This window comes from Berghia stephanieae, chromosome 1 (assembly GCF_034508935.2).
Source record: "Berghia stephanieae isolate SIO BIC M18660-M18661 chromosome 1, UCSD_Bste_1.3, whole genome shotgun sequence".
Taxonomy (NCBI): Eukaryota; Metazoa; Mollusca; class Gastropoda; order Nudibranchia; family Aeolidiidae; genus Berghia; species Berghia stephanieae.
The window spans coordinates 12735368-12745367 of record NC_088360.1 but is presented as its reverse complement, the minus strand read 5'-3'; the positions used below and the strand labels follow the sequence as shown (position 1 = coordinate 12745367).

At 36.0% G+C, this 10000-nt stretch overlaps 1 protein-coding gene across 3 annotated transcripts in view; it reads left to right on the top strand.

Moving 5' to 3' along the window:
- Positions 1-10000, top strand: part of LOC144968175 (serine/threonine-protein kinase D3-like) — a 186242-nt gene that overhangs the window by 45459 nt on the left and 130783 nt on the right. The window lies entirely within an intron of this gene.

Genomic DNA, 10000 nt, shown 5'->3' with positions numbered 1-10000 from the left:
CCTAGTACCTTTAATCAACCCCAATAGGAAAAACAAACACGCTAGCACTTTAATAATACTTATGACTAACCCTAATAGGAAAAAAAAATCATCAGATCTCGAGCTAACCCTAATCGAAAAAATCATGACAAATTGAATAAATAAACGCCTGACAAAAGATGAAAGGTGAAAATACAAATTTAAAGAATACTGGGGATGTAGGAGCTTTCGGAATGTCTCCCCTTTACTTAACTTATGGAAAAACAAACTTCCTAGCACCTTTAATAAGACTTCTAACCTCTCGAGCTAACCCTAATAAAAAAAAAAAAAACAACTCTCGGACTGCTTTGCACTACCTTTCAATATTTAACAAATCAAAATGGCGGCTGAAAATCAAAACAATGGTCCAATTAAGAAATTTTAAACTTTCACAAATCTATCAAGGTTTGTTCTAGAGTTTTTAAAATACTTCTAGATATAATGACAAATCGAATAAATAAATGCCTGACAAAATATCAACGGTGAAAATACAAATTTAAAGAATACTGGGGATGTAGGAGCTTTCGGAATGTCTCCCTTTACTTAACTTATGGAAAAAAAACATCCTAGCACCTTTACTAAGACTTATGACTAACCTTAATAGAAAAAGAAATATCCTCGATCTCGAGCTAACCCTAATAGTAAAAAAAGAATCAAAATGGCGACTGAAATACCTTCATGTGATCAAGTGAATAATATCACTATGAATGCCACAATTTGCTGAAAAATGCCAACACCCACACACACATGTATACACCACACACAAACACAAACACAAACACAAACACAAACACACACACGCACACACACACACACACGCACACACACACACAAACATACACGCAATTAGAACATACATAAGAACACTGATCACCGATTTATCAACAACACAACGGAAGTAATAATAATACTTGATGTCATAAATAGATGACGCAAATTGAGAACTTTTTACAGTGTCAAAATTAGTTGATTTTGGGAGTCAAGTGTCGTCGTTGGTACATATTTTCTGATATCTGTTTGACTCAACGAACTTTCAAACTGACTTTGAATTATAAAAGGAAATCAAGTTATCTGTTTATCTATCTGTAAAAAATACATTTCTAATTTTCAAATCTTTCAGTAGAGTTGTGCGCCGTATCAATTTTTTTATTGACTCAAATAAGCACAATGTTCTCCACAATGCTATATTTTTTAAAGAAAGGATATATATATATATATATATATATATATATATATATATATATATATATATATATATATTATATATATATATATATATACAAATTTATATACTCATACACATATTATACTGATACGGAGATATAGATAGAGGGGGCTCTGAGGAGTAGGCTATAGTATGTGTGTGTGTGTGTGTGTGTTTGTGTTGTGTGTGTGTGTGAGAGAGAGTATGTATATATGTATGTATGTATGTATGTATGTATGTATGTATGTATGTATGTATGTATGTATGTATGTATGTATGTGCGCGCGCGTGTGTGTTTGTGATCCTGTTATAACGTAATCCAAACATTGCTATGCAATAACAAAACACCTTTACCTAATCTTTACCAGAAAACTACAAATTGATACGATTAAGATAACCTTCACCTTGTCAAACCCGAGACTTTAAAAAAATCTCAATTTTAACACTTCATGGCAAGTTGATGGTCATTTCAATCTATCCATACATGAAATTAAATGTTCCTTACCAAAATGAGACAAAAGATGTTTTGTCTTCACTGTCGTTCTTTCCCTAAGCCAATGGTAAAAAACCCTAACAGCTATAATTTACAGTCGGTCTAATGGCCACATTTCCCCTCGTAACATTTGGCAAAAAAACACCCAGCGGGAAGATAGTAAGGTCATTTTCCCACTACGATATTTCCGAATCTAAAAGTTAATTGCCTTATTACCGACCAGACCCAAGGGGCGAAGACCACCCCTTTATTCCGACACATTCCTCTTTTTTTTTAAAAAATGCATTTAAAAAAAAATAAAAAAATCTCTTTCTACATCCCCCCCCCCCCCCCCACATCCTCATTTTTCTACCCTCCAATCTCGGCCCATTCAGATAATTTTTGTAAATTTTGGCATTAATCTTTTCTATTTATGTTGATTTTTTTTCTGCTAATTTATTCATTTACATGCAAAGACACCCGCATTACGGTTGCGCCATTAACATTAGGTGTGACTTTTGCTTGTTTATTTATCTATATATCCTTCCAATTCGACTCTTTTAAAAAGGGCGAAAACGGTTATGTACGCTCTACAGTTTTAAAAGAGACGACAATATCTATAGGATTTTCTTTCTTTTTAAATCACATTATAATTAATGATGGAAAAAAATTTAACACAAAACAAAACAAAAAATAAAATTATAGTCTTGGTGAACAAATACTATCTTGTCTTCAAAGAACAAAATGACGGTCTGTTTAGGCTAGTCTGTCCCTTCAACTTCGATTTCCTCTTCCCGTGCGCCCCCCCCCCCCCCCCCCCCCCAAGCCCTTCCCCTCAGTCAACACTTGCCCACACACGCAACCTACCCATCTGTGCTAATTCACACACACACACACATATACAAAAACTCTCTCTCTCTCTCTCTCTCTCTCTCTCTCTCTCTCTCTCTCTCTCTCTCTCTCTATCTATCTATCTATCTATCTATCTATCTATCTATCTATCTATCTATCTATCTATCTATCTATCTATCTATCTATCTATCTATCTTATCTTATCTTATCTTCAACTAGTTTCCAGACCCGTCGTTCAAATCGTCCATCTTCGAATTGACACTCTTATAAAAATTTAATTACTTTCAATTACAAAATTGCCGAAGTTTTACAAACCAGTGATTTAGTGATGTAGCCATAATATGTCTTCATTTAACAATCAATTTGGGTGTAATTCAATAAATTTCCATATTCATCAGCCTAAAAAGGAGTTCGACATTTATTGAGATCATTTTCCATATTACTACAATATGGATATTATGAGGTTTATCGTTTTATACACATCTGCTTAGTTGTAGAACATCACAATGCGACTACGAAGCATTCGAAATCAATAATGTTAGATATATATATATATATATATATATATATATATATATATATATATATATATATTAGATAGATAGATAGATAGATAGACAGATAGATGTGTGATAAATGCGAGATCAACGCAATAGGCAAATTAATCTCGAGTTCAAACTCCAGTCGAAATCTGTATAGAAGTAGAAGTCGATTTAAAGGTAACTTTGATAAAATTCCTTGAAAAAGCAATTCACTCTAAGCCAAATTATTCTAACCAATGCCATTGCAATGTGACATAATAACATTTAATCTTTTTACAGCGCCAATCCCTTACGACATCCAATAATATTAGTCAGTTACGTCATACCTGAATATTACGACTTGTATTGGTTTTTACATACACACTATTCAAGAGTGAAGATCCACACGATACCATTTCCAAGCCGTTTTCACACCCGCCCCGAGAGCACGTTTGGAAACCAGGAGAGTAAAAACCGGACAAATACTTATTTATGTAAGACCATACCTCTACGATTTTAAATTGGTTTTAGATATAAAATGCTATTTGGGGCCTCAAATATCGACACCAGGGTGTTTCTCAACACTCAAAACATAAATTTAAGACCCTCCTAATATCAAACACTTGACATTCAAGACTTTGATTTGACTCTTGACTGTCTGGAGATCTAAAATTTGACATTCTAAACTTTGATATGACACTTGGACTGTCTGAGGATCCACAACTATAATATACTCAAGACTTTGATCTAGCACTTGAATGTCAGAAGACCTACAACTATACATTCAAGACTTTGATTTGACATTTGACTTTCTGAAGATCTACAACTTTACATTCTAACTTTGAACTACCACTTGACTGCCTCAAGATCAAAATACCAAAATCTAGAGGTGCCTAAATGAGTCAATGAATTGTATAGTAAAATAAAGGGAGTTTGTTTGTTTTTTATTTTTAAGGGTTTTACGGCGCTTGCAACACATTTAGGTTATATCAGCGCCAGTAAAAAGGAAGAAAATGGGATAGTAAAAAGTTCTAGAATTACAATTAAAGCATCCAAGAAAAAGTAAGACAAATGGGAACTGGGAACAAATAGGGATCAGATGTAGATTCCAAGAGCATACCATCAATGTACTTAGTTTGAGACCGCCAATAAGTCTCATCAGGACACAAGCACGGCCCCCACTAAGAGGAATACACTCAAATGCTCACATTATAAATTATAACAAATATAATAATACATAACAGAGAGATGATTTACAAGGAAAAAAATATCATCTCCCAAAACAATAACTATGCATTTGACTGTTTCCCTCCCAGCCAGGACCCCGACCCGGGTCAGGACAAAACCAAGTAATCGCATTCCAAGACAAAGACAGAATGCAAGTTGGAAAACAGATATAGGGGGATAGAAGACACAATATGTACCTCCCTGCCCACTATGGGAGGTAGGAACCCCACCCAGAAAGGGAGTTTCTTGTTTACCTAGACGGCCAAAGGCCAAAACGTCGTCTGCTTTGTTTTGTATCTTTTATAAGGGTCAATTTTACACCCTTTCTTTTACTATACAATGAAGATCTAAAACTTGACATTCAAAACTTTCTAGGGATAAGACACATGGTGTTCCAGACGTATCTTATCTGCATCTGTTTCTGTAGCGTATGCTGCAGATACCAATACGACTTCGATGCAGCGGCCTTGACAGTCAGTGGACATAGTCGGTTCGAAACTCTTGTAGAGATGTAGTAGTAAAGTTATCGAGGCGGGTTCAGTCAGCAATGGTTTGGACGAGAAAGGAGAGCCGATAATTTTCCGTGGTTCGGATGGGTATTTCGAAACACATCCCATTGTTTCTCACAAGTTTTTCAATGGTGTTTGTTCCATGCTCTACAAACTCCGAGTTTTCATTTTTCGTTCTTTAGAACATTCTTGTGAGATTGTTGAACTTCCGTCACGAATGATTTTGAACATAGCTGTTAAGATAAGCATATCTGGTAGCCCTTGGTCCCTAAACATTTTTGTTTGCATAGCCAGGTGTTCAGGCGACTTCCTGAAATTGTAATATGCCTACTTGAAGAATTCGTGATTTTCTGAGAAAATGATGATACACTTTCTGAAGACCTGAGACAAAATCTCAAAACATTCTGAAGATTTGACACTTGACAGAATTTATGCATTTCTGTTTTGTATGACACCGTTATAAACTAATTTGGCACACATGCATAGAGCATCTTTAATTCATTCATGCAACGGATAAAATTAACTGTTTTATCCAAATTCGTCATTCGTCTTTTTATTTAGGATAATTAAACTTAAAAAGATAATTCTAATTATTACATCAAACATCTTAGTGTCGAGCTCTAGTCCTTGTATTAATTTTGGTTAACTTTTGGTTAAATTTAGAATTTTGTGTTAAATTTTGGGTAGTTAGAATATCTTCAATGCTAATTTCTTTTGGTCAATAGAAAATCAACGCGGAGATTTAGGTATTCAGAAATTCATAAATTATATCAATAAAATGACTCCAAATGTTAGCAACCTAGCTATCAAATTGTCAGCTCGATCCCTTGCCTACAAATGGAATTAAATTAACAAGTATGTTATCAATAAAGACAATGTTGTGCCAGCTACTTCTTTTTCATCATCATCATCATCATCATCATCATCATCATCATCATCATCATCATCATCATCATCGTCGTCGTCGTCGCCGCTATTTCAAATTCTGACCTTCATACAAGAGTGGCCCACACAAAATCAAGCGTTTGATAGAGTTATATCTTATGTCCCAGGAGGCAAGCCCCGACAAGCGCTACACAAGCTGGACAATGCTGGCCACGTATGTATGCAAACGATTTTATACGATTATATATGTATATTAATATATATGCAAGAATACTTGTCGTCCACTTTCGACGATGCTTGTTTCATTATAAGCTTGATTTACAATCTCCAAGCTCAGCATTAGCAAGTTCCGCTGTCATTTTAAAACGTTTTCTTCTTCATTCCTCGAATTAATCATCACATTTAGTGAATGGTTTGAACAAGCTAATTTAATTTTAGCAATGGGACACAGCATCAAGTCCATACTAAATAAAACAATAAGAACACTCACATTTCCCAAGTTTACCATGCTCAATGCGCTTCATACGACATCATAGATAAATTTCATACAGGGCAAGGCATCCTTTTTGTATCATCTTTTACAATAACTGTCACTACCTACTGGCAGATACTCATTCACACCACAGTTAAGTGGGGTAATGTACGTAAAGAACTTTACTCAAGGACACAACGCCGGGATCAGACTTTTCTCAACGATCACGATCGCGCAATCGACCACTGACCACGATTAATATTGCTTTACTTTTGTGACAAGACCAAAGTACCACTAATCCACAAAACAAATGACTTGTGCAAGATGGCTTCTAATTGACGGTTCTAGTAAGTCGACCTTTGTCGGTGATCACACACAACTGCATTATAATTTCAAACAGGCATATCATTATCGATGAAGAAAATGGGGGAAAAAACGTGATTAAAGCCTTCAGGCCTTACCATCATCTCATCTCACATTCTTCTTCCTTGCATGATTCAACATGCTTTATTTTGTTGACAAAGGGTCAACCGAATATTCCACTTCATTTGTCTTAGAGAATTAAATTGAAACTTCCATTATACTTTTTTTCATTGTTATATTTAATTCTTTTTTTAAAATATGTTTTAGTTTGTTAAGCTTTTTGATGGTTTACTTTTTGGTCATTATATTTCATTTTTATCATCATTTGCTTAATTATTTTTAGAAACTCATTAGTCTATGGCAATGCCCAATGTATATTTCAAGAAGTGGATAAATAAAGTTCATCTTATCTTATCTTCTTCAAACTTCAAGCAGCAACATATTATGTATTATATTATCAATATCGGAAATCCAATTTCCAAACATCAATCGCATTTTTGAAAGCGGCCCAGCCGCTTCATACCACTACTACCGCCGCCACTATTAGTTCCTGGCCAAAGAACTTGATGCCCGCACAACCAAATCAACTACCAGTATTGTATCCCCTGTCCCGAGAGACTAAACTGCAAGAGGATACACTATACGGGCAACGCTAGCCACGGATAATATTATGAATCTTATCATATGAATACGCACAATTTCTATCTATATTCGTCTTTGCTTTTTGTAAGAACATCGGAGCTGCAACCCATCATGTCAGTAAGTCAGGGTTAAACTCAATTCTGACTTCAGTTTTCTTACTCCGACCTTTTCTATTTAAAAAATGATAAACGTCCTTATAATTATCAGTGTATCAGTTATGATGCTGTAAAATAATGAAATATTAGGAAAGAAGATTCTTTGTCATGAAATTTAATAGGGAAACACATTTGGACACATTTAAAGACTTAGTAAACTGCATTTGTGAAAACATCATTAAAATATCAATGGAAAAAAAAATCAAAGAGAGAAACAGATCTTTAGAACGTCTGCCAGGATATTTTAAAGACCATATAAAGCGGGAGAATCCGAGAGAGAAAAAATCGGAAGTTGGCAACTCTTGACTATACATTCCGGCTTTTCATTCTGACGACGACGACGACGACGACGACGACGACGACGACGACGACGACGACGACTACTACTACTACTACTACTACTATCACCATCCCCACCCGAACCACTATACGTGATAAATTTAATCAAAATCGGGCATCAGTGTTATTGGATCCTCTGGGAAAAGCGAATGACGTATAACGTTGATTATGCTCTGTGCCACCTGTGTGCAATGCCAACATTCCATCCTAAAAAAAAACACCTTTTTATGTACCCCGCCTACCAGTTCCGACCACTACCAAAATCCAATTCCCATGATACAATTTGAGAGCAATGGACAGATGATGATGATGATAACGATGATGATGAAGATGATGACGATGACGGGTGATGATTATGATGATGACGACGACGATGATGAATGATAATGATGACAACGACGACGACGATGATGATGATGGATGATGATGATGATGATGATGATGATGATGATGATGATGATGATGATGATGATGATGATGATGATGATCGGACGACCACATACCTGCACTTGGCTGTCGTTGCTCGATGCCAGCGATATGTTATCGGACGCCTTGATGGGTAGATTGAAGGAGACGCTGGAGGAGGAATGTCGGCGGTATCTGTCATGGGCACAATTGTTTGGGATTTTGTAGGCACAGCGCTTGTGGAAGTTTAGGCCACAGCCTGAGGAAATAAGAAAATATAATAAACAAAATAACTCAAGACATTTAGAAAAGCTGGAGTTCCTAATATTTATGTATTGTAAAGCTAGGAAAGTGAAAAAATTAAAACTTTCGTTTCTTTGGTTGTTTTTAAAAAAAGTCATTTAAACAGCTGTAATATTTTCTCTCTTCTAGCACGACACCGCTCTCTAACAAAAGGTGTACATTATTCATGGAAGGGGCGAATGGTTTTTAACGATTCTACCTAATATGATAATCGTTGGATCAGGATAAATGATGAATAGAATATGATTTGCAGAGGTTGGAAGATGATATTTTGTCAAAATAAATTAGTTGATCGACAAAGTATGATGTAAATAAATAAATAACAAATTACACAGATCATTTTCTCCTGGAAAAATGACCAAAGAATAAAGGAAATTGTATGACAAAGGACAAGAAGAAAAAGAGAAAACGTAACAGCGAGCGAACGATCGAGAGAGAGAGAGAGAGAGAGAGAGAGAGAGAGAGAGAGAGAGAGAGAGAGAGAGAGAGAGAGAGAGAGAGAGAATTGAATGTTAGTGAGAATAAAAACATGCGTAAGAGTGTGTTTTTCTTGCGCGAGCGCGCTTCTGTGCTGGTAGCCGTCGAATGGGGAATCCCGCTTGTTCTTCTGTTCAGTTTCAATTGCCATTGAAGCTTGAAGGGAATAGAGGCTATGCTGAACAAATCAATCATCAAGAAGATTTGTATTGCAATATTTCTTTTTCTATGATCCCATTTTGTGTCTTCTTCCCTCTCGCTCTTATCGTAAACAGAAAATGCGATAACAAAGGCATGCACCATCTGAGTTTGCCTTATTGTATTCCTTATGGGCTTTTCGCGTCTCTGCCAAAGGACTGAGACACTTCGGCCGCTTCTGCCTCTAATCTTGTCTTTGACGCTCAAATGTGACGTTTTCGATGAGGGATAATGGACGCACAGAGACCTATTCTCTTGTCTGTTTCGATTTTACATGAAGTGGTATCGTTTCAGAAAAAGTAGTAGTAGTAGTAGTAGTAGTAGTAGTAGTAGTAGTAGTAGTAGTAGTAGTGTGAGTAGTAGTAGTGTGTCAGTAGTAGTGTAGTATAGTAGTAGTAGTGTAGTAGTAGTAGTAGTAGTAGTAGTAGTAGTAGTTGTAGTGAGTAGTAGTAGTAGTAGTAGTAGTAGTAGTAGTAGTAGTATGTAGTAGTAGTTGTAGTAGTAGTAGTATAGTAGTTGAGTAGTAGTAGTAGTAGTTAGTAGTAGTAGTAGTAGTAGTAGTAGTAGTAGTAGGTAGTAGTAGTAGTAGTAGTAGTATATAGTAGTAGTAGTTAGTAGTAGTAGTAGTAGTAGTAGTATAGTAGTAGTAGTAGTAGTAGTAGTAGTAGTAGTAGTAGTAAGTAGTAGTAGTAGTAGTAGTAGTAGTAGTAGTAGTAGTAGAGTAGTAGTAGTAGTAGTAGTAGTAGTAGTGTAGTAGTAGTAGTAGTAAGTAGTGTAGTAGTAGAGTAGTGAGAGTAGTAGTAGTAGAGAGAGAGTAGGAGAGAGAGAGAGAGAGAAGGAGAGAGGAAGAGGAGGAGGATGAGGAGGAGGAGAGGAGAGGAGGAGGAGAGGAGGAGGAGAGGAAGGGGGAGGAAGAGGAGGAGGAGAGGAGGAGGAGGAGGAGGAAGGAGGAGGAGGG